Here is a 27364-nt window from a genome sequence, read left to right on the forward strand (position 1 = left end):
AAAAAAAAGAATAGAGTGTGCCAGTAACGAGTCCAGAACAAATTGTGAGGCTACCCACACACAAACCCCTCCTCACCATCTAGACTAGCCTACTTGCCCAGACTCACCAGAAAGGATGATATTCTCATATAAATCAAAAATATTCACCTTCTTGAGACACTTGGATTCTTCCCACTTGGGGATTAATTTTTTTAACTTATTGTTATAAGAATCTTAGTTTCTATTTTACATAAATGTCATAATAAAGTTTTAAGTCTGTGATCCCTCTGAGAAGCATATTGTTCTTAAGTGTGACACCCTTCTAGAGTGCAGCTAGTGTAATTATTCTTATAGATCCTGCCCCGTCCAGCTTTATGTCTATTGTGTTTGGGATTGTACCCAGAAGCCTACTGTCTTTTTCTGAATCTTTCCCTCTCCCTCTCCCTCTCTCTCTCCTCCTCATTCTCATTCTACCTCTTCTTTTCCACCTCTTTCTCTCTCTCTCTCTCTCTCTCTCTCTCTCTCTCTCTCTCTCTCTCTCTCTGTGTGTGTGTGTGTGTGTGTTTGTGTGTGTGTGTTTTCATAAATGTCTAGGTGCTATGGACATACAGGTACATTTATGTGCAGGTCAGAGGTCTATCTCAGTTAGCACTCCTCAGGAGTCATTCATCCTCTTCTTGTTGGAGTCTCTAATGGACCTGAAAACACCAAAAAGGCTAGAATACTTTTATCTCTTCCACTCCAGAACTAGAACAAAGGTGTTTTCTTATCATTGACAGAGAGAGAGAGAGAGAGAGAGAGAGAGAGAGAGAGAGAGAGAGAGAGAGACTTTCCAGTCATTAAGAGCTAATTATCATCAAATTAGATCAAGTCTGACAAAGATGTCCTTGAAATGGATGCCTTGTGCCATGACAAAAATGCTTGTCTCACCCTATGTGTACTTGATGTGACTCAGTAAACAGAGGCCTGGAAAAAGTATAAGGATAAGATTTGCTCTTCAAATGCATATAGAGCCAAAGGTACATTAACAGTCTCCATTCTGGAGTCTATTTTAAACATGGTGGTATTCAGAAAGGGATCTATGATCCTAAAGAGAGGGCTGGTTCTCTGTCTTCTAAATTCTTCTTCACTAAAGACAATGATTCAGCTTGTCACTACCTCGTAGTGAAGAGGTCTTCCATCTCTCCAGATTTTGTTTTTCTTTGCTCTGTCTGCAAGGACTCAGGAAAGCAACATTCTTCCCTAGGGAGTAGAAGCTAATGAATTTCTAATTCAATAGTTCTCAAATTATAAAGGACTGGCTATGAAAAAGCAATTATAGAAGATTCTGGGAGACCTTTTCATCCATACTCTTCTGATAACATCTAGATTCATCCTATATGCTACACACTCACATGGATCTGTGGGTCTGTTGGTCAAACTGGCTAGCTGGACTGTGCTCCAGAATCAGTACCCGGAGCAACCACACCCCATCAAGTGTCCTTTTGAAAGCACCAATCGGGCTGATTTCTTCCTTTCAATGCCCTTGACATTAAGCCATTCACAGTCTCCTGGCACACTGTCAGATAAGGCACAATGGTCTGCATTTTGTGTCTGTTCTCTGTACAGCAGGTACCCTTGCTGCTCCAGGTCAGCACACATAGAACTATGTCAAGTATACAACTTGTCAGAGATGTCTAATCTTATTTATCAATATGACAGGATGTAATATCAACTAGGACACGAACCTCTGGCAATGTCAGAAAGGGAGGTCCTAGATTAGGTTAATTGAGGTGGTAGCCCAAGCTAAACGTAGGAAGTGCCTTTGAGTTCCTGCCTTGACTTCCCCTCAAAAATTGACTGTAACCTGGAATTGTAAGGTGAATGAGTCTTTTTTTTAAGATGATTTTTGTCTGGATATTTCTTCACACTAACAAATGAGACCAAGGCAGCATGGAAGGCACAGCAAGGGACTTGGCAGATCAGGTTTTCCTGGGTAGATCAGGAAGCAAAAGCAACAAAAGAAATAGGATCCAGCTATAAACCTGAGGGAAAGGATACTGGTGGTGACTCTGTCCCTCTCTGTTCAACCTTGGTTTTATTTTTCAAGTTTATTGTGAGATGAATGAAGTACAGATTCCCTCGTGGCACAGGAGAGGACCTTGTTTCTTCTTAGGAGATAAATGACTCAGAGATAAAGATCCATATTCCTTTCTGTGGTTTCATGTTGTCATGGGTTGATGGGTGTTCGGAACCCCATGAATCTGCAAGTGGGGTTTTTCTTTATTAACCCAAATGCATCTCTGGAGACACAGCCCAAACATGAGGTGTACAGAAGATGAAGCATGTAGAATATATGAGGGTTGTAAGTGTGACTTTCTCTTCTCTCTGCACTCCTCCTTCCTTCCCCACTCCTATTCTCCTCTTCCACATATAGAGTGAAAATTCCCCTCTCTCCCCTCCTCATCTCCTATTCTTCCTTTTTACTTCCTTCCTCTACTGTTCTCTTTCCTTTCCTCACACTTTCATTTTCATCTCTTCCCTCTCAAACTCTTGTTTCCTCTGTTCTTCCTTTCTTTTCTTCTCTCCCCTACTCCTCTCTTTTATTCTTCTCTGTCCTTAGCCTTCTCTATCTCCTCTATTCATATCTTCTCCTTTTTATTCTGGACTCACTCTTTTTCCTCAACAATAGAAGGTCAGGAAGGCATTTGACTCTGAGTAGTCTATAAGGTTGTAGCATGGGTTCTCATGGGCTTTGCAGATGAAGGCCTTGACAAGGTTCGATTTTTGATTAACTGAAGACAAATTCTACCTCTTCCAATCACCTGCTCAAAGGCAGTCCTATCATAAAACCACCTACTTTAAGTAACTTTTATTTTATTTTACCCATGCTGTAAAGGCATTGTCTGAATCAGTATCTTACTAAATTACAGAAAAGCAGTTTATGGCAATAGTTTTCAGCCAGACTCTCACTAGGTAGATTGGATGCTGGTTTCTGTGAACACAGTTGATGGTATTGACTTTTAATAATGTTTGTTTTACTTGAGGGAATTTATACTTTTCTATGGTCACATAATTATATCCTCAATTCAGTGTACCTTGTCCCTCAAGTCCTCCAAATCTTGAAAGTTACTCACTGGTTATGCATCAGTCTATACTGGCCGACTTCTATAATCCAGAGCATGCAAGCCACATAGAGTCCAGGATAGTTAGCTATCAATGTAGCACAACACAGCACTGTAAAGTTACAATGCTATCATTCTAATATCAAAAGGTTAGATACAGGGGGTGACAGGATATCTTCTCTAGACCCCTCTTTCCAGGGGCCCCAAGGAATTCTAGTTCTACTGTCTTTAATTTTTTTTTTTTGCTATGGAATCCCTATTTAAAGTTTTGCACATGGTGTTCAAAGGCCTCTGTGACAAGTACATTCACTGTTCATATGTTCACACTGAGCTAAGTGCAGAGGCATTCCAAGTGCCTGTCTGCAGTATGTAGTAGGTAAAGGTCACAGAGTCAAAAAAAAAATCTTATCCAAGAACAGGTGATGTGGATTTCCACCACTGGAGCCTCAGCTCAGACTTCTTATCCTATAAGGAGGAAGATGTTTTAAAAAGGACATGAGACTTGGCACCTTATTACCCACTAGAACCACATTAAGGAGCCTGAGAAAAGACCCTAAGACTGACCTAGTATCTTGACCCAACTCTTACTGTGAGAAGGTATATCTCTTAGGAAACTGAACAAGTCCTTTTACCATCAAACCATAGCCACGTGGTCCTTCATCAGAGTCTCCAAGGTGGAATCTCTAGATGATACAAGTATTTGAATATCATTCTTCCTTGACTTAAAAAGAAAGCAAATGACATTCACAACTATGTTAATGTAACATTGAGATGAAAACTAAATTATTCATGAGCATAAAAATAACATAAAGGTGCTAATGCTTAATCACAGGTAATAATGCCTCCATTTGCATTAATGAAACATCTGTGGAGGCCTTAAAATGCCAGATTACTGGGTGAGAGAGGGAACCTACTATAGTCATGCAAGTCTATCTTCCTGGGGAAAACGAATATAGCCTCTGAGCTCTAACTCAAAGCTTCAAATGATTCTCCCATCTGTAGCTGCTGAATGAAAATACAGAAGCTTGCTTTTGCTTCCTTGGCTTCCCACTAGTCTCCAGAGGTCATCTTAACCTGTGTTCAAATACCATCCTGGGAGGGTGTGTTTCTCATCTCCCCCTTTTTTCTCTGTGGTCTATAAACATTCATTCCTTCCCAATTCCTCTGGCTGGTCATTTTCCTCCATTTGTCCCTTTATACTTCCTTTTTTCCTCCTACTTTCTCTTTTGACTGCTATTAACTGCTAAGGGTGATGTAGCAATTAAAACTAATATTAAGGTTAAAACAATGAGGCTCTGGAGCCTGAAGAGATGGCTTAGAAGAGTTCCTATTCTCTTAGAGGTGGCCTAATTTAGGTTCTCAGGCTCTACATTGGTTGGATTCCAACCACCTGCAACTCCAGCTCTAGGTGATCGTGTGCCTTCTTCTGCCCTCCATCACACTTGCACACAAATACACACATACACACACACACACACACACACACACACACACACACACACATGAGCAGACATGAACACACGTACATGCACACAATGCCAAACATAAGCATGCACAAAACAATTAAACTTTTTTGTTTTTGTTTTTGGGTGAAATGGGAGATAACCATGCAGGCTCTGAACTAACTAGAGAAAAGATGAGGCTGGAAAAACAGTGAAGCCACCTCCACATGGCTCCTAGTGAGCCTCTCCTTGATGAGTACACGCAAGTCATCATTTCCCTTTTTCCCAGTGGGAAATTTCATCTTTCTACACATGTGGGCACCTTATATGTTTAAATATAATAGACAGAATTGTGGGTAGGATAGCTACTAGGACATCCTTTGCCTATTCAAAGAAGGAGAACACTTCAGAGGTATAAAATAAGAGGGGAAATAATAGGATGAAGCTGATAAATCCACATATTATAAACAGCCAGTTTCCATGGCTACACTGCTTGATCCAGTCTGCATTTTGTATTGTATATGTTTGGCTTATCTGTCTTGCCTGTGGTACAAATAAAGAAAGAAAGAAACAAACAAACAAACAAGCAAATCCTAACTGTTTGCTGACTCTACTTGAATACTGGTGTGAATTGTTCCCCTTCAGGAGCAATGGAAACTGATACTGCAGGTGAGATGAGCAGGAAGTTGGGAGGAAATATTTTCCATTCATCAGAGGAGATACCAGGAGAAATATACAATGTGAAGAAAGTGGGGTCTAGGAGAGAAGCACCTCCCTATGGCCATAGAGCCTGCAGGGAGAAAGCTGTTGCTGAAAGATAGTCCCAGTGATGAAGTTTTTTTCTTGGATCCAGGCATTACACAGCATTCTGTTCAGGTTCTGTTATACACAGATAGACACTACTGTCAAGAGAGAAGTACTAGCTCTGCTAATGGTTATCCATGTAACATCTCTCAGTAGAGAATGTACAAAGGCAAAAGAAGAACATAGCAAGGGCATGTGCCTCTCAGTAAAATGATAATAATAATAATATCATTAAAGTGGAATTTCACTATGGAGAATAGAACCTGGACTCAGCTCCAAAAAAATGAGAACAAACAGACATTTGTTATAGGGAGCAGAAGAGGAGTCTCTGGGTAGAGTGCCAATGAGAAGAAATATTAGTATAGCAGGAACTATGGCTAAACAACTGTAAGAATTCTTACTAAAGATAACCTAGAGAGGTCAGATTGCCAGAGACTTTGCAAATAACTGCTTCAGCAATGCCCTCACTAAAGCCTGTCTTGATTGGTCAGGGTCAGGGATAGTTGTAACAGAATCACAGAATAGATACAGGCATATATAATGTTTATGCTACATACACAGATCCACTGCCCATATACAGGTGTCTACAATGACTATATGCTGCACACATATATCCACATATTCATCAATACCTGCTGCATTACTTACTTTTCTCGTTGTTTGATCAAATATCTGAAAATAACAATGTAAGAAAGGAAAGGTTTATTTTGGCAAAAGTTCAGGGGTACAGACCATCAGAGTGGGGAAATCATGGTGGTAGGAGTTCAAAGTGACAGATCACATTGCACCTACAGTCACTGCATTTTTCAGACTGCGAAGGGAACCACACAGAGAGATAAGAGGCAAATGCCAGCAGCAAACCACTGAACTGAGAATAGGACCCCCGTTGAAGGAATCAGAGAAAGAACTGGAAGAGCTTGAAGGGGCTCGAGACCCCAAAAGTACAACAATGCCAAGCAACCAGATCTTCCAGGGACTAAGCCACTACCTAAAGACTATACATGGACTGACCCTGGACTCTGACCTCATAGGTAGCAATGAATATCCTAGTAAGAGCACCAGAGGAAGGGGAAGCCCTGTGTCCTGCTAAGACTGAACCCCCAGTGAACTAGACTTTCTGGGGGAGGGCGGCAATGGGGGTAGGTTTGGGAGGGGAACACCCATAAGGAAGGGGAGGGTGGAGGGGTATGTTTGCCCGGAAACCAGGAAAGGGAATAACACTCAAAATGTATATAAGAAATACTCAAGTTAATAAAAAAAATAAAAAAGAATGAAAACCAGTGCAGATTAACTCTGACAACAGGCAGTTTGTTCCCAATGTATTTAACTCAGTACAATATGGGGAAAATGATTTCTAGTGTAATACAATTTCAGGTGCATAAATAAGCATAATCGTGTTGAAACTCAGCACAGACAAGTTCCATTCCTTTCAAGAAGATGGGCTACAGGCATAGACTACTTATACTAGCTTGAGAGTTTAAGTGTCTTACCTGATCTTGGCCATACATACAGATAGCATAAAGTTAATCTGAGCTCTTAGGTACCTCTGGTCCTAGTTGTGGGTGTTTGAGTGAGTCTCTAGATATAAATGTTATTTAGATTACTAGCCACTCCAGTCCTTGTTCTAGGGGTTTGATATGTCCTGGTCCAACAGAAAACAGATCACTAGACAAGTAATCATTCCTAATTCTCAGCTTTCTGGATGGAAGAACAGGCTCTTCATCTTTCCTTTAGAAAGATAATTTCAAGTGATTAACTTTCATAGTTTCTCTGGACATCTATAGGGGCAAGGATCTACATGTACTATTGCCATTAAGACAGATAGTAGAGAAAGACAAATGCAGTTTCTCAGTGTGGTTTGTCCTCTTCTTTAAGCCCAGGACCACAGCCTAAAGAATGGGGTAAGGTTTGTCTTTCTACTGCAATTAATCTAATCTAGAATATCCTTCAAAGACATGCCCATATGTCCAGTGACTCCACATCTTCCAAGAGAATAGGAAATACTACCCATCACTTGTACATACTTATGCATAGGAATGTGTGTGCCTGTATAGCTGTAATATGTAATATGCACAGATTATTACTATTATATATGAACCTTACGTAAAATTTCTTTTACCATATATATGATACCGATATATGAACTATAGAGTAAAATATTTACCAAAGACAAGAGCTTCTCCTCCACAGTGCTTTACTGACATGGCTTCTACAATGAAGTTTCACATGCTAGAGAAAGAAAGAGTAGCCAACTGGTTTTCCACCCTTCATTTCTTAGGCGGAATCTGAATATGGCTCTCCATTTCACATTTTGCTAGCGTGCACCAGAATCACTGAAAACACTGGTCCAGGTGTCTCTGTGAACCCTGCTTCCACAGTTCCTACTTAGACAGGTCTGGATTTTGTGACTATTTCCTAAGAGATTTGAACAAACATGTATTCACATAAGGAATGGCACCAAAAACAGACAAACAAAACAATTAACCCAAGTATAGATTATTAGCCAATGCTTTCAAATAATACAGGAATACAGCACAAGATTAGGTACAACAGAATGGACATCTAAAAGGCAGCCCCATTGTTGAAGAGTGTAGCCCAGTATGAATGACAATTCACAAGAGCTGCATTGCTGGAGTTTCTTGCACCACTTTCAGGCAGATAATTTTTTCTCTAGTAGCTGTTACTGCTTAGATAGCATGAGGAGGAGTCTTATCAATCTTTGTCCAGGAGCTTCCTGAAATTTCAATTTTGTTTATTTCTTGAGCCTTATAATTTTCATTTACTTCTTGAGTCTTAAATAATCTCCCTCCATAAGTGTCAGGGCCTTAATATTTGTTTGTTCCTTTGTTTGTTAATTATTCATTTATTTATCAGTTTTAATCATGTACCCATCTTTTGGTGTGTCAGATATACACTAGCATGTTTGAAACTATTCATGATCATTAAGTGTTATTATATGCTGAATATTCTCTAGTGCTTATTCATCTCACAGCGATAATTACATTCATGACAAAGATACAGGTAATATATTCTTACCTGCTAAGAATCTTGTATACATATATATTTGACTACATAGGTGAGGCTATCCCTCAAGTGTAGGATGATGTTATTACATGGGTGAAAGGAGGTATAAGATTGAATGAGGCCTGTCATTGGATGAGAAGGAAGGATGCATGGGAGAAAAGTTTTAGAAAGGAGGAAGAGACTGGTGCAAGAGGGAGAAGCAGCCTAGAGAACATGGAGTTGGATGATAAGATCCCTCTTTGTGCAATTATAGTTTGTTATGAATACTCTTAAGGGATGGATGTGTACAAGGTTTTGTACATCTAGATGAGCAACTATATCTTATCTAGGTGGACAATTATATCTTATCAATTGGATCAGAGATTATTGTGTTGTATGTTCTTTCATGGACGATTTAATTAAATTCAAGAGAATGAGTGGTGGCTGGAGACACTGGGCCACCACAAAATTGCGATGTGTATGTCTCGCATGATGGCAACCTGCCTTGGGAAGTAGATGGGTAGAGAGATTGTGGCCAGGTTCATAGAGTAGCCATTGGGAGTGTGATATAGGATGGAGCAAAGCGGGTGAGATGCTCTATTGTCTGAGATGAAAATATCAAACAGATGTCATGGGGCACTCTGGTGCTGGACCTATTGTGAAATAAAAGAAAGATTTTTTTTTTATAATTATACAGCAACACTCAAACTAGATGCCATCAGTTAACCTGGTTACTAGGTTCTGCAGACATGATATTCAGACAAAGGGCAATTGTCTGATTTGTTTTTTAATGTTTACTTTTAAATTGACACGTAAAATTACAGATAGAGTTCTTTGTTAGGATTTATATTGCTGTGATAAAACACCGTGACCAAGATAACTTGGAGAGGAAAGCGTTTACTTCCTCTTACTCTCAGATTACTCTCTATCTCAGAGGGAACTTGATCAGGAACTCAATGCAGGAACCTAGAAGCAGGAGATGGTATAGAGGTCACAAAGTAACACTGCCCAGTGGCTTTCTCTTTATCCATGCTTTACCTGCTTTCTTATAGACCCAAGGACCACTGTTCCAAGACTGACAGCATCCCCAGCTACTTGAGCCCTTCTGCATTAATCTGCAATCAAGGAAATGTACCATAAACTTGGCCAGGAAAGAGGACAAAAGAGAAGCTCCAACTTATCCCATGTTGGAGTGGTGGTGATTATCCTTAACTTGGCAGAGGTAGGTTGGGGCACAGAGCACAGATAGGCCTTCTAAGGGATAAGTTTTATAGGTGAATGCTTTCTGCCTGGCTCCCCACTGTGTATATTCTAAACGGTTTATTGGCTGTTCATGGCAGAAATGTATGCACAATGTACCATATTCTCTTCTTAGTAGGCTTGATATTAAATACCCTTTCCAAGGAAGAATGTCTGGGAAGTGAAGCTTATCAGCTAAGCCTTCCAGGTCTCTAGGTATCTCATTAGCACAGATAACTCTTTTAGGCCTACGTGACCACAGGACACATTTCTTTTATGTGAGGAGCATGGCACTTGTTCCAAGTCAGGAGTCTGGCAGGGAACTGGGAGTTGTCTAAGCCCACCATGTCTGGGTCTCAACCTGTTCTACCTTAACAAACTTACTGGCATGGTTTTATGTCCCACAATAAACCAAGTCAGTATAAGGAACATAGGATGTATTACATAGATTTTTCTTGGGTAACAAGTATAAGTATCTACTCTCCACAGATAGACCACCCCTTTCCCAAGTTGCAATTGATGTTAGAACCTTCCCTTTTAAGAAGCCAATAACTCTCCATATATTGTTGACTCCTGGGATGCTCAGCCAGAGTGCTACTGATACAGACTAGGATGGTTGCAGCTAACCATTGGACTGAACAAGGGGACTCCAATAGAGGAATTAGAGAAAAGACTGAAGGAACTGAGGGGGGTTGCAACACCATAGGAAAAAGAGCAGTATCAACCAACCAGACACCACCAGACCTCACAGGGTCTAAATCACCAACCTATGAGTATATATCGAGGGAGCCATGACTCCAACCACATATGGAACAGAGGATAGCATTGTCTAAAATCAATAGGAGAAAAAGTCATTGGTCGTGTGAAGGCTTGCTTCCCCAATGTAGGATAATATCAAGGTGTTGAGGTGGTGAGTGGATCTGTGGGAGTGGGAACACCCTCATAGAATTAGGGGGAAGGAGGAGAGGTGTGGGAGAGGGGGAAAATGAGCTAACATTTGAAATGTAAATATATAAAACATCCAAGAAAAAAAATTTAAAAAAAAGTAGCCAATCACTCTTAGGATTCAGACCTTACAGCCTGATAAATTCAGTCCATCCCTCCCTGCAAAGAGAATGTGCTGGTTAGTTTTATATCAAGTTGACACCTACTAGAGTCCTCAATTGAGAAAATATTTCAAAAAGATCAGGTTAGTCAAACCATTATGATTAGGGCCATCTCTGGGCTGGTACTACTGAGTGTATAAAAATGAAGGATAAGCAAACCTTGAGAAACAAGCCAAAAAGGCACACCTCCCCATCACCTCTGCATCAGATCCTGCATCACGTTCCCTGCCATGTTTGAGTTCTTGGCCTCACTTCCTTTCATAATGATCTGTGATATGGAATTATAAACTGAATAAACTCCTCCCTCCCCAACTTGCTTTTGGTCATAATGACTCAGAATAATAACTAGAAACTAAGAGATTATTAAGAAGCTCTCTAGGTTGTGATTTCACACTTCTAAATATATACTATCTGTCACTTCCATCATCTCTCTAAAGTTTGCTATGTCAAAATAAATATTGTGATGATTCCTACCGCCTCATGAGAGATTAAAAATTTAGGAATTTTGTTTGCTTGGAGAATTTTCTCTAAAGGCAACTCTGGGGAAGTTCTTTAAAGAAGCTCCTCTGATTCTTACGATCAGCCTCCCTTTTATGGCAACTATCTCTCCCTTCCTCTCTTATGATCACTTTTCTTTTTAATTTTAAAAGCTTTAAAATATCTTGGTGTGACTTGAACCAAGCAAGTGAAAGATCTGTATAACAAGAACTTGAAGTCTCTGAAGGAAGAAATTGGGGAAGACCTCAGAAGATGGAAAGATCTTCCATGATCATGGATTAACAGGATTAATATAGTAAAGATGGCTATTTTGTCAAAAGCAGTCTGCAAAGTAGATGCAATCCCCATCAAAATTCCTACTTAATTCTTTATAGAGATAGAAAGAGTAATTTGCAAATTCATTTGGAATAACAAAAATCCCAGGATAGCAAACTCTATACTCAACAATAAAAGAATTTCTGGGGGGAATCACCATCCCTGACTTCAAGCAGTATTACAGAGCAATAGTCATAAAAACTGTATGGTATTGGTACACAGACAGGAAGATAGATCAGTGGAACAGAACTGAAGACCCAGAAATGAACCTATACACCTAGAGCCACTTGATCTTTGACAAAGGACCTCAAACCATCCAATGGAAGAAAGATAGCATTTTCAACAAATGGTGCTGGTTCAACTTGAGGTCAGCATGTAGAAAAATGTAGATTGATCCATTCTTATCACCCTGTACAAAGCTTAAGCACAAGTAGATCAAGGACCTCCACATCAAACCAGTTACATTCAAACTAATAGAAGAAAAAGTGGGGAAGGGTCTCGAACACATGGGCACTGGGGAAAATTTCCTGGACAAAACAAAATGGCTCATGCTCTAAGATCAATAATTAACCAATGGGACCTCATAAACCTGCAAAGCTTTTGTAAAGCAAAAGACACTGTCATTAGGACAAAATAGCAACCAACAGATTGGGAAAAGATGTTTACCAATCCTACATCGGATAGCAGGCTAAAATCCAAAATATGAAAAGAACTCAAGAATATAGACTCCAGAGAGCCAAATAACCCTATTCTTGGAGGAGAGGGTGGTAATGGGGGGAGGGTGGGGAGGGGAACACTCATAGAGAAAAGGAGGGAGAGGGATTAGGGGGATGTTGTCCTGGAAACCGGGAAAGGGAATAATAATCAAAATGTAAATAAGAAATACACAAGTTAATAAAGATGAAAAAAAGAAAGAAAGAAAAAAAATGGGGTAGAGAGCTAAACATTCTCAGCTGAGGATTATTGAATGGCCAAAAAGCTCCTAAAGAAATGTTCAACATCCTTAGTCATCAGGGAAATGCAAATCAAAACAACCTTGAGATTCACAGTAGTCAGAATGGCTAAGATAAAAAACTCAGATGACAGCAGATGCTGGTGAGGATGTGGAGAAAAAGGAACACTCCTCCATTGTTGGTGGGATTGCAAATTGGTGCAACCACTCTGGAAATCAGTATGGAGGTTCCTCAGAAAATTGGACATTACACTACCTGAGGAACCAGCTATACCTCTCTTGGACATATACCCAAAAGATACTTCAACATACAACAAAGACACATGCTCCACTATATTCATACCAGCATTAATTATAATAGCCAGAAGCTGGAAAGAACCGAGATGCCCTTCAACAGAGGAATGGATACAAAAGTGTAGTACATCTACACAATGGAGTAGTACATAGCTATCAAAAACAATGACTTCATGAATTTCATAGGCAAATGGAATGGACTAGAAAATATCATCCTGAGTAAGCTTTCTCAATCACAGAAAAACACACTTGGTATGCACTCATTGATAAGTGAATATTAGCCAAAGAGCTCGAATTACCCAAGATTCAATCCACAGACCACAGGAAGCTCAAGAAGAAGGATGACCAAAATGCAGATGTTCCCACTCCTTCTTATAAGGGGGGGGGGGCATCCATAGGAGGGGATATGGAAGCAAAGTTTGATGCATCGACTCAAGGAATGGCCATTCATAGACTGACCCACATGTGGCCCATATGTATGTAGCCAACAAAACTAGATAAGATTAATGAAGGTAGAAAATGCATGCTGAAAGGAACCAGTTATTATCACTTTTTAAAAGATAGAAAAAAAAGATTTGTGCATAGAAGGGAAGTTTGTGCTCATTAATGCTGTGTAGACAAAGGTAAAATAGGGCATCAGTGTCTGCATTGGACTCCAGAACAAGGGATTGAGGTACATATTTTATATATCAAAGCAGACCTGGCTACTAGGTTCTCTCACCATCCCTCAGTCTCTAGCTGGCATGCCCTACCCACAATTCTGAACTTTCCAGCCTAGCGACTGGGCTGCCTTCCCTCAGAAGTTCTCCCGTATATAATCTAAGCATTTTGCTTTCTCTCTGTCTCTCTTTTTCTCTCCATCTCTCTCTCTGTTTCTCTGTTTCTCTATCTCTGTCTATCTCTCTGTCTCTGTCTTTCTCTCTCTCTCTAACTCTTCCTCCTCTTCCCCCCTCCTTCTCCTCCCCCTCGTCCTCCTGTTTTCTCTCTGCATATACTCTTTCTTTCTCTTCCCCTTCCCCACAGACTCTATCCCCCTCTCCTCTCTCACTGCTCCCTTTCTCCCCAGAGTTACTTATCTGGCCTCATTCTTTGGGGCTAATGAATGCTCCCCAAAGGAACTCCACAATAAACCTATCATAAATATGTTCTAATAAATTGGCTCATTTCATAGGTGGAGAAATAACCTATCAATCAGATCACTTGAAAAGAAATTACAGAAGGTTGTGATACTAGCTCAACTCTGCTGATCATTTACATCTTTTATTCTTTCAGATCCTGTTTATACCAGATGCTGATACCACTTCATGTATACAGAGCTGGGAATCAAACTCAATCCTCTGCAAGAGCAACACGTGCTCATAAATGCTGAGCTATATCACCAGTTCTTTATGAAACTCTTCTATGGTTCTTTAAAGGAAGCGTCATCTAAGTCTGTACTATTTTATGTATGATGTTTTCAATCCCACCTCTAGGCCTGACCATGTTTCAGGCTCCTTTATCCAAATAAACCTTATTTCCAAAAGATAACATTATTTCTGGTTTTCTTTCCAAGACCAAGTGCTCTCCATCTTCTCATTAACAGTGACCACAACTCTGCTCCCAACTTCCATGAGTTAAAATCTTAAGGTACACACATATGAATGAGATTGTTTAATGACCAGAAAATCTGTTTGCTTTTCCAATGCTAGGACAGGTGTAGGATTGTTAGATGATAAAGAAAAAAGCCAATAACTTTTAAGAAAGCACTAAGGCTGATAATCTCATAGTAAAATTTAAATCTTCATGACAACCCTGACTGAACTGTGATCTTAAGAAACAGTATACTGAGCAGTTAATGTGCTCAGCACAGCAAAACAGAAATAATTACCTGAAAATAAGTTAAAAACCTAATGTAAAGAAAATCTAAATCCTGAACACTTCAACCTGTATTTGTTTATTTGTTTTTGTTTGGGTTCTGGCTGTTGCTTTTTTTTTTTTTTTTGTCTTTTTTTCCCATTTCTAAGTTCACCCATTCCAGTGAAGATAGGGACAGGGCCTCCTATTCTGAGACAATCAATAAAACTCATTAAACTCCACTGTCTCAGACTTTCTTTTATCCAAAAATCGCCAGTCACTTGTGTCTAATTGGTGCTTCAGATGAATCCTCTTGTGCATTCACTGTGGCCTAGGTTGCCCTGTCATGAGGAGCACAGATGGGAGGATAAACAGCAAATACTCCCCTGTTGGCTTGGAGTGAGTACAGTCTGTAAGTTGCCTGCAACACAAGCATAGGAACCTGAGTCCAAACACTAGAAACTACATTAAATGCAAGCCATGGTGATTCATGCTTCGGTCACAGTACTGGTGAAGGGGACGTAGGTGCGTCACTGGGGCTCACTGCCTAGCCAGCATAACCTAGAGCTAGGTTGGCAAGCTCCAGTCCAGCGAGAGACCCTGTATCCTGTACCACAAACAACGTGGATAGTGCTGGGAAAATGACACCAGAGTTTTACCTCTGACCCACATACCCACTCATGCACATGCACACACACACACACACACACACACACACACACACACACACAAACACACAAACAAACACACACTAACACAAAATTTACGTTAAAAAAACATATGAATAAATGCAGAAAGTAATTTGGAAAACATAATCTCAAGGAAAAATAAATTGTTACAAATTAGCCTAATATTTTCAAATGCTACCAAAACATGCAATAATGATGGTTGTGATGGTAGAGACACATGTTCAAATGAAATCATCTTTCCTGCCAAACCATTGTAAAGAGCAACTTACACGGGGTCAAATTACTGTCAACTGGCTCCTTTCTATGCATCACTGTACTTCACAAAAGCCTGGCATGCTCTGCAGGATCCCTCTTTCCTGTCCTGTTCCCTGTGTGAAGGCTCTTCCTCCTCTCCATTATAACCAAGTCCTTTCATCTGTCAAAAGAACTGGCCTGCACCTGATGCCTCTCTTCCAGACAGATCTCTGTGGTCCCTCAGTACCTTCCTGCTGAATTTTCTCAGAACCCTCAGTTCTTTTATCCATTTGTTTGTGACTGTGAATCAACTCCTGTTCTGCATGCCTGAGTCCAATTGCACTAATCTCATGTTCCTGCTGAGTTGCTATGCTTCCTAGGGATGCATCAGTTAGCACTCCTTTTTTGTCTCTCACAGTATGGGACACAGTGCTGGGCACACAGTCAGAGTACATTGAATGAAGCAGAGAGATTGAAAGCCATTCTTCTTATCCAAGAACTCAGTGTGTCTGCACTTTATCATACTGAGTGAGAAAGGAACCCTGGCATTGTAGCTGGTCCTACAGAAGGAAAGCAAGGACACTCTCTGCTCCAGAGGCACTGACCAGTAGAGAAATAGCTAACTTGCCACACTCCCCAGCCCCCAGGCCCCACAAAGGCTTTCCTTCCACAATCTTTACACCTGCTTCAGTACAAAGAGGAATGGAGGGACCCAGACAAGCAGCTGTCAAATGTCCAGCACCAGATTGATAAGTGGCAGATTACAAAGGCCACACTGATATGGGAAGAGGATTCCCTACAGGGCAAACATTACTTCTTAGCTGTGGTGGTTAGTGTGATGGTTTGCATACGCTTGGCCCAGGGAGTGACACTATTTAGAATGTGTGGTCTTGTTGGAGGAAGTGTGTCACAGTAGGGGTGGACTTGGGGAATCTCCTTCTAGCTGCCTGAGGAGGCTCAGCCTGCTCCTGGCTTCCATCAGATGAAGATGTAGAACTCAGCTCCTCCTGCACCATGTCTGCCTGGTTGCTGCCATGCTTCTACCTTGATGATAATGGATCGAACCTCTGAACCTGTAAGTCAGTCCCAATTAAGTGTTTTTCTTATAAAACATGCATTGGTTATTGTGTATATTCACAGGAATAAAACCCTAACTAGGACAGTTAGTATTGTTCATTTGTCAGACTCTAAAAACATCTTGGTGATGGGCCTCCTCAGGCCACACCTAAAGCTGGGGTTCTATCTTGGTTGCATTTCTTTGGCAGCATTTCCGACTGCGAACCATAGCAGCATGAGTGGAGACAGCCCTGCACCGTCTCTTTAATGCTCATGAGTACAATAACGTGCTGCTAAAATATGCCAGTACTCTGATTTCCCCTACCATGACAGACTATGATGAGTATCCATGCAGACGATGAGAAAATTAAAAAAAAATGAGTGTGATCACACAAATAATGATTAGGTTATCTCTTTAACATTTTCACATTAACATTCCAAATGTGGGAGCTGGGGGGAAAGGTCAGCTAAAAGTAAGCATAACTTGTAATCATTAGAACATGTACTCAATGCCCAGTACCCATGATGGTCTAGTGGCAAGCATCTGCAACACCAGCTTTGAGATGTAGAAATAAGAGGATCCCCAGAGCTTTTTGGATAGGCAAATCAGTGACCTTCAAGTTTAGTAAAAGACCTCAGAAAATATGGTGGAGAGTGCTAGATAAGACACCCAGCATCAACTCGGCCCACCCTAATATCTCACACAAATTCTGAGTCTTTTGTGAAGTCACTGAAGATGAAGATAAACCAGGACATGACAAAAATAAATGGATGAACAAATAAAGCAGGAGAACTGGGTATTAAAGAGGAAGGTACAGTGTATTAGCAGGTACCCATTAAAGGGACACAAACCATACAAACCACACAAACCTTAGATTGTTTACACATAATCAAATCATTTGTAACCTTTGCTCTCTGAGCCATCTCACTAGTCCATCAACTAATATTTTTATAGAAACTCACTCTTATAAGAACTGGGTCTGATACTAGAGAAAGTGGGGATTAATCTTGAACTTGTTGACACAGGAAAAACATTGTTAAGATCAACAATTAATAAATATCACCTTGTGATAAAAAGCTTCTGCATGGCAAAGGGTAATTTCAAGAGGACAAAACGGGAAAGGTTTCTCCCAACTAAATCTCTGATACAGCTCTAATATCTGAAATATATAAAGAACTTAAAACCTGGACATGAAGAAATCAAACAACCAAATTAAAAATAGTATCCTATATAAACATCATAAATTTAACAAAAGATGAAACACAAATCATTAAGAAACAGAAATGCTGAACATCAAATAAAAATTGCTTAGAGATTTCCTTTTATGCCAGCCAGGATTCCCAATGTCAATAAAACAAATGACAGTAGTGGCTGGTGAGAATGTGTCATAAGGGGAACATTTCTTCATTGCTTGTGGGCCAGCAACAAGCATAGCCACTTGTTGTATGTATTTCAGTGAGGTGGCTACTCAGGAAGTTGGTAATAGATTTATGTTAAGATCTACATATATTACTTTTGGGCATTATCTTAATAAAGGTTTACTGTTGTTAACAGAAACCAGGACCAAGGCAAGTCTTATGAAAGACAACATTTAATTGGGGCTGGCTTACAGGTTCAGAGGTTCAGTACAATATCATAAAGACTGAAACATGGCAGCATCTAGGCAGGCATGGCACAGGAAGAGGTGAGAGATCTACATCTTCATCTGCAGGCTGCTAGCAGAATACTGACTTCTATGCATCTAGGATGAGTGTCTTAAAGCCCACACCTGCATTGACACATCTACTCCAGTAGGGCCATACCTTCTAAAATGTCACTCCCTGGGCTGAGTATATACAAACCATCACAGGCATGTACCCAAAAGATGTTTTATACTACTAAAAAGACACTTGCTAAACCCACTCTATTCATAATAGCCAAAAATTGGAAACAGACTAGATATTCATCAATGTGAAAATGAATAAAATAATGTGGTACATGTAAACAACAGAATATTACTGGAAATTAAAAAATAAAATCACAAAACGCCCAGAAAAATGGATGTCACTAGCAAAAAGTTTATATGGGAAAAGTAACAGTTCCTAAAAGACAAATATGGTATGTATTTCCTTATATATCAATGTTAGCTGTTAAATATTTGATAGAAGTATAATCCATATAAGCACCAGAGCTTAGATACAAAGTGAGAGACTGGAGGGAAGAAGGGGATATGGGTCTCCCTAAAAAGGAAAAATAAAATGTCTATAGATGGAATGGAGGGAGTGGGGGATATAAAGTGACTATCAAAAGGAATATATAGAGTTACAGCAAAGACTAAGGGCCATTTAAGGTGTCATGTGGAAACATAATAGAATAGAAACTTTCTAAAATGCAAATATATCTGATGTTGAAGAGTAAGTACCAAATAATGGGGAAGAGAGAACACCAACTGAATATTTCTCCTCACAAAATGAAGCCTCCAGTTTCAGGAAATAGTAACACATATTAATTTAATTCACAGTTCCCCACAGACATGCCCACAGGGCAACCTAACATTGGCAATTTCTCTTTGAGCCTTCCTTTCAAAGGCATCCTACACTGTGACATGTTTATAATTAAAGCTAACCATCCCTGGGAATGTGGGCAGAAAGGAGCCAGTGTGGCTTGGAAGGGACCAGCGGCAAAAAAAGCACACAGAAGAAATCAGGAATCAAGACAAATTGTATACAAGAATGAAATTTTCAGAGATGGAAAGGAAATAAAAATTTAAAAGAAAGATCAAGGCACACAGAAGTTAAAGCCTACCTGTATGTGGTTATCATTCTTGTTGTTTTCTCAGAAATGTGTAGAACAAAGCAAGGGGATCATAGGAAAAATGGTAGATATAGATAGTTTTGGTATTCAACATCTGTAGAGAAATTGAACCAATAGGATGAATATGTATTATTAAAGGGGTTCGATTAGACTGGTTTACTTGATATAGGCTTGGTAACTCAATGCTCAGCTCCCAAGCAGTACAGACATAGAGCTCAGTAGTTGCTTTGCTCTTGATACTGTATGACTCTGAAGTCCCTAACTGACACCAAAGGCCCAGGGAATTCCCGAAGAACATGTTGTCATCTAGGGACTTTGGAATACTGAAGAAGCTCAGTTCAGGTATTAGCCAAAAAATACTGACCAGAGGAGAGATGCTGAATAGATAGACTCACCTCAGGAAGCCAAGCCAGGCAATCAGAGAACACCTGCTTTCTACTTGGGTCTCCTTCCAGCAGGACCACCAGACGGTGCTCCCCATTCTGGAAGCATGTTCCTCCCATAGTTTCGGGAAGTGACCCTGCAGGTATGCCCAGTGGCATATCTCTTAGTTGGTTTTGTATCCAACCTGACTGACAAAGAAGGTTAACCAGCAATAAGAATATTTTGCCGTCTTCTTCAGTGTTCCATGTCTAGTGCTTCTCAGAGGCTTTGGAGCACATGGAACTACTAGAGAGAGGAGAATCTGTCTCACATTCAGCCCCCTTTGGGATATTTAGAGGAGCCTTTGTAAAACTGCATTATGTCCTTCCCAGAGCCACAATGTCTTTTGTTTTACACTTAATAGATGTCCCACTTCTGATGTCATGTACAAAAGACAAAGGAAATGAATTGCTAGGGAGTAAAAGCAGAGAGTATTTGCTACTACAGTATGTGAGGTTTCTCCTCATCTGCCTTTCTGCTCACTACCTGTTCCTGTACCAGTGTTCTAGGAGGTTTGATAAATGAGCCCATTTCCCTTGGAGAACCTGAATTTTCTAATCAGTTGAGAGCAAATTTTCAATATGTTATTGGAATCCTTGGTGACCTGTTCTGCTCCATTTAATCCCATTAGCTTTTAGTCAGAGAAAGCAAGGAATTGGGTTAATATTTTGCTTTGATATTTGTTTTTGTTTTGTTTTATTTTTAACTTTTCCTCATTATTTTACTCTCCTCTTTCTTCTCTTCCTCCTCCTCCTCTTCTTCTTTTTCCTTCTTCTTCTTCTTCTTCTTCTTCTTCTTCTTCTTCTTCTTCTTCTTCTTCTTCTTCTTCTTCTTCTTCTTCCTCTCTCTCTCTCTCTCTCTCTCTCTCTCTCTCTCTCTCTCTCTCTCTCTCTCTTTCTCTCTCTCCCTGGCTTTCCTGGAACTTACTAAAGATATGGCCTTGAACTCAGAGAGTGACACCTGCCTCTGCTTCCTGAGTGCTAAGATTAAAGGCAGCACTAGGGAAAGATTTTAGCTTTATATTTTTGTTAGTTTCAATTAAACTTGTCCTCGGGAGAACCAGCATGAATAGGTTTCTAGGGTTTTGATCCAGCTTGAGAAGCTGGAAGTGGGACAGCTCTTAGAAGAAAAGCAAGGAGGTTGGGCAGGCAGTACCAGTGTCAGGGACAGCAGAGTTTTTGGTGGCAGTGTCAGTTGCAGTGCCAGCGGGAGGGATGTCAACAGCAAAGTCCATAGATGAATGTTCTCCATAGGAGAAAGAAATAACTTGTGCACTTTATTTAATGTAGATGACAACTTTATAATCATTGAGGAATAGTGTCAAATTTAGGGGTAGAATTTTTTTTATTGGCAGTTTGAGATGTCATTGATGCTCTATTTTCATGGGGAAAGGATCTAGGTATTTTCCTATGTGACTGATTGTCATGTTCCGTTTAGTTGGGTGTCATGGTTACATTGTCCAAAGTAAGTAGATTTAGGCATAGAATGATTCTCAGTCTTCTCAATTATGACATTTGTGGGGTCTGAGCTCACTCAACTTTACCATTTCTTCTGTATAGTGGCACAATACACTTGCCCCAAATAAACTCAAAAGGTGTCAACATCAAAGCTCAGTTCTCAGCTCAAAGAGGTTAAGAGATAGATTATCTGGAGTTAAACTGAGTGGCATGACTTGGAACAAATATTAAGTTACCATGAACACTGTAGTATTCTAACAAAGTAACAAGTTCATAAGGTTTCAAAGTAGAGGTACAAAACATCATAGTTGAAGGGACTTTTCAAACACGATGAAAATGCCATTAATGTGGGTTACATCAAATTTGGGGGAAAACCTCTGCTACTGGCTTCAAATGCCATAGCTGGTGACATAGGTAGAAGCTATTTATCTGTTAAGGTTTCATTAGTTAGTTACAAGGATGTAATAACAGACTCAGAAGTAGACAAGGAATGTCTAATGATATATAGCCAAGATGAATTGTAATTTGTTTCTGAACTTGCAGCATTTCATCCCCTCCACAATCACCAAAAGCCTGACTAGTTATCAATCTTCTGAAGGTATTGTAGGCAATAAAACTCCATGGACTTTCATTCATACTGCCTAGTAGAAAGAAATTAACCCAATGTGTCAAGAAAGAGAAGAAAATACCCACTTTCTTCAAAAGCTTCATCTTCTCTCTGTCTTCTCACTCCTCAGAGTCAAATGTTTGTAGGACACTCAGATCTTTCGTCCAGTCACCTGCAGGAAAAACCAGAAGCTTCAGTCTGTGACAGGAGAGCAAGGAATAAAGGGAAAAACATCAGTGCTAACATATGAAAGAATCCAATTGGCAGAAAGACTAGAGGATGCCTTGCCCCCGGGGATATATGTGATACAATAGAACATGTTCAAATTCCACCCTGCCAGCATGGGAAAAGGCATCTTTGTGAATGACCTGTCATCCAAGGCTTTCGATTCTTAAATAAACCTCAGGTCTCTATCCCACTTCTACTCTTAGCAGTCATTTCTTTTTTCTTAATAAAGTGTCTCAGTTTCTATCACTGAATACATCTCTCCCTTAGCCTCTCATTTGAGAACACTGATATTTACAAATCTCAGCAGGCTCATTTTAATTGAATCCAGAACTGGAGCAAGACCATATCCTCAAGAAAACAGCTGCTTCAGAAACAAAACTAAGGTACCTGGGCACAATCTGGTCATGATACCTCTTACCGCTTGATTCTGCTTACCTGAGTGAGTATGCAAATATATATATATATATATATATATATATATATATATATATATATATATATATATACCCCTTTTCCTTCGCTATGCTGTGTGCCCCTTCCAGAAGTTGAAAGCTATGCCATAGAGGATGAAGTTCCCCCATGAATATATCTGTCCTTGCTATAACCCTAAAATAATCTTTCAAGAAAGCAGAGCCCCATAGAGTCCTATGCTGTAGGGCTTCTTGACTCCAGAGTAGAGAGTTGTTTCTCTGGGAACCATTTTACCATGAATGAAGGTAACCCTTATGCCCTTTCCTCAAAGCTGAGAGTGGTGCTGGAACCAAAAGGGAACTGGTTCTATGGGCAGTTAGGAAGTAGCCACATACACCGAGGTGAAAACATAGTTTCATTTACTTTCATGATTGTGAACTAGAGAGCAAAGAATAGAGATCTCTTGAGGAGTCCTTTAATTAGGATTGATTTTCATATGCCAACCATTCAGGACTTCTTTGGTGGTGCACCTGTTACATTTAACTTATAGATTTTTACATATGGTCATCATAATTTTCATTTAAACCTCATTTTTGAAATTTATTTTCTAAAATATAACTGTATTTGCAAGTCCTAAATTCTTTGACTTCTAAATATTTTTCCCCAATGGTAGAATTACTCTTTTAAGGAAGCAGGTCCATATCCCGTTTGTACATGGCTGCTTTAAGAAAAGAAGGAAGAATGTAAGGTAACTACAGAGTAGATTTTGAGGAAATTTTAGTTTTCTTCACTTCGCATGTCCATGACATTTCTAGAAAGAAACAATCATTCTAAAGACAATTTTACCCTAACAGGAACTTCCTGGCAGCACATGCATGACTTCTTCAGTATTTAGTAGATAAAATGAAAACATCAGAAATAACCAGACTCAGCAAAACCTGGGCTCTCATTCTTGCTAGAAGTAGAAGTCAGAGCAAGATAATATACCATGCCTGTCTTCATTAGGTTTTCTATTGGTGTCTAGAGAAAACATGATGTAGATAAATCTTATAAAAGATATCATTTAACTGGGGAGAGCTTACTGGTTCAGAGGTTTAGTCCATTATCTTCATGGGAAGAAGCATGGTGGTACATAGGCAGACACAGTGCTAGATAAGAGTCCTATATCTGGCAGACATCAGAAAGAGAGTGAGAGAGACAATAGGCGTGCCTTAACCATTTGAAACCTCACAGTCTATCTATTGCCAGGGGCTCACTTTCTCCAAAAATGAAACAATTCCGCACCTACTCAAACAAGGCAACACCTCCTAATAGTGCCACTCCCTAGTGACCAAGACTTCAAATTTGAAATAAATGTGTGTATGTATGTGTACATTGTGTACATGTATGAATTATGTATATATGTATGTATTCATGTGTGGATGGGTGTATGAATATGTGTATAGATGGATGCGTATGTATATGTGTGTACATGTATGCAATTGTGTATGTATTTATCTGTAGATAAATGTGTGAGTGCGTGAATGATGTATATGAACATATGTGTATGCATGCTGTGTTTGTATACATGTATGAATTGCATGTGCATGTGTGAATTTATATATGTGAAGGTATGCATGTGTGAATGTATTTGTGTTTATAATGTGTGTATGGACATGTGATTGTGTGTATATGTGAAGTATGTGGATGTAAGTATGTATGGATTAATGTGCAAGTATGTATGAGACCCAGAGAGTCATTTCCAGAAAGGACTAAAAGACAAAGAGGAAACCCTTTCCTGATATGCGAACCCAGATTCTTCAGTCTTGTAAACTATGGTGACTGTGACTCTATGGGATGATTCCAGTACTTAAGCCCTAGATGGGGACATATTCATTAGCTCAGCAACTTCTTTATTCTCATCCTCTACTATTATACTGTCCAAGACATGTTGTATGAGCCAATCTAATAACTCTTCTTTTGATATACATTCATCCTATTGCTTCTACTCCTTTAGAGATCATGACTTATACAGGAGATATATGTCAATTGGTGGTCTTTGTTATTTCTGTATCTAGAGGTGACTGAGTAAAGGGCCAACTCTCACCCAGTGTCCAGAATAGGCAGAAGTTATATTGCAAATTGAATTATCATTATTCACTTGTTTTCCAGGAGAGAATGTCCCAATTTGTGACCTAGGAAATCTCATATGCAAAATCAAGAATTCTGTTTCACAAGCAAGTGACCTAGGAGCACATAATTGAAAAGTTAGTGTCATGTATTCATAGGGTCACTGAATAGAGGCCATAAATGTGATTTATGTTTACAGTTTAGCCAAGAGTCTAATGGACAGTAAACTTCACCATCACAGGCAGGAAGAAATGGCATCTCCTACATAAGTGTCCCTTCACCCCAGAGTACCAAAGTCACTGTCAGATTTCAAAAGATTCTGAACTTCCACAGTGAAGCAGAAGAGAGGGTGAAAAGTGAGCAGTGCACTGCATCTGTGTTACATCTAGAGAGTGCTCTTATATCTGAGCCTCATCTTCTCCTCTGTAAATTGGCTGCACCAATTCTGTTTAAGTGGTGGGTGTGCCATACTTGGCTATATTAGATCAGTCATGCAGGTAACAGAAGGAAGGACAGGAGAAGAACAAAAAATGGATGAAGGCAGGCTGAGAAGATGCCTTATTAAGTAAAGTGGTTGCCACACTGGCATAAGGACCACTTTGATTACCTAGAATTCAAATAAAAAATAAAATTTTAACATAGTGGCACATACTTGTAATACCAGTGTTGAAGAAAGGGAGACAGGATTGTCCCTGAGGCTTTGTGACCAACCAATCTAGCATAAATGAAGAACCCAACACCAGCAAGAGTCCTAGTCTCCAAAGGTCCAGATGTATAATTACTGAGAAAAACACCAAGACTGACCTCCAGCCTTTCAGTTGTGTACAAATATAAACATTCACACAAACAAATTTATATGCAAACCAAAACAGATGAAGTATAACCCTTAAGTTTTGTTTTGAAGGAACACCCATTCAGAGCCTACCCCACATGTGGCTCATACATATACAGCCACCAAACTAGATAAGATGGATGAAGCAAAGAAGCACAGGCCGACAGGAACTGGATGTAGATCTCTCCTGAGAGACACAGCCAGAATACAGCAAATACATAGGTGAATGCCATCATTAAACCACTGAACTGAGATCAGGACCCCTGTTGAAGGAATCTTAGAAAGGACTGAAAGAGCTTGAAGGGGCTTGAGACCCCATATGAACAACAATGCCAATGAACCAGAGCTTCCAGGGACTAAGCCACTCCCCAAAGACTATACATGGACTGACCCTGGGCTCCAACCTCATAGGTAGCAATGAATAGCCTAGTAAGAGCACCAGTGGAAGGGGAAGCAGTAATGGGGGGAGGATGGAGAGAGGAACACCCATAGAGAAGGGGAGGGGGAGGAGTTCTGGGTATGTTGGCCCTGAAACAAGGAGAGGGAATAACAATTGAAATGTAAATAACACTGTGGTTAGGACAAAAGGGCAACCAACAGATTGGGAAAAGATCCTTACCAATCCTACAACAGATAGAGCCCTTATATCCAAAATATACAAAGAACTCAAGAAGTTAGACCACAGGGAGACAAATAAGCCTATTAAAAATGGGGTTCAGAGCTAAACAAAGAATTCACAGCTGAGGAATGCTGAATGGCTGAGAAACACCTAAAGAAATGTTCAACATCTTTAGTCATAAGGAAAATGCATTCCTGGTTGCTGCCGCTGCAGAGAGCCCCTGGGCAGCACCCCACGAGCGAACTTGAGCCTTGGGACCACAGGTAAGACCAAATTTTCTGCTGCAAGAAAGCTGCCTGGTGAGCTTGGGACACACGGAAGCAGAATTTCTCTAGAACCGGGCACGTTCTGTGTTTACCGGAAGTCCCACACCCACGGATCCCGGCCCGCAGCAACTCTCTGCTCCCAGACCCTGTGAGAGAGAGACCCAACCGCCTGGTCAGGTGGGCACTCCTGAGGCTGCAGAGCGGAAGAGACCACCAACACTGCTCACCCCTGCCCACATCCCTGGCCCAAGAGGAAACTGTATAAGGCCTCTGGGCTCCCGTGGGGGAGGGCCCAGGAGCGGCAGGACCCCTGCCACAGACACCGCCGGACCCTGAAGGAAACAGACCGGATAAACAGTTCTCTGCACCCAAATCCCGTGGGAGGGAGAGCTAAACCTTCAGAGAGGCAGACAGGCCTGGGAAACCAGAAGAGACTGCTCCCTGCACACACATCTCGGACGCCAGAGGAAAAAGCCAAAGACCATCTGGAACCCTGGTGCACTGAAGCTCCCGGAAGGGGCAGCACAGGTCTTCCTGGTTGCTGCCGCTGCAGAGAGCCCCTGGACAGCACCCCACGAGCAAACCTGAGCCTCGGGACCACAGGTAAGACCAAATTTTCTGCTGCAAGAAAGCTGCCTGGTGAACTCAAGACACAGGCCCACAGGAACAGCTGAAGACCTGTAGAGAGGAAAAACTACACGCCCGAAAGCAGAACACTCTGTCCCCATAACAGACTGAAAGAGAGTAAAACAGGTCTACAGCACTCCTGACACACAGGCTTATAGGACAGTCTAGCCACTGTCAGAAATAGCAGAACAAAGTAACACTAGAGATAATCTGATGGCGAGAGGCAAGCGCAGGAACCCAAGCAACAGAAACCAAGACTACATGCCATCATCGGAGCCCAATTCTCCCACCAAAACAAACATGGAATATCCAAACACACCAGAAAAGCAAGATCTAGTTTCAAAATCATATTTGATCATGATGCTGGAGGACTTCAGGAAAGACCTGAACACACTTAGGGAAGCACAGGAAAACATTAATAAACAAGTAAAAGCCTACAGAGA

This window comes from Rattus norvegicus, chromosome 13 (genome assembly GCF_036323735.1).
Source record: "Rattus norvegicus strain BN/NHsdMcwi chromosome 13, GRCr8, whole genome shotgun sequence".
In the NCBI taxonomy this organism is placed as follows: Eukaryota; Metazoa; Chordata; class Mammalia; order Rodentia; family Muridae; genus Rattus; species Rattus norvegicus.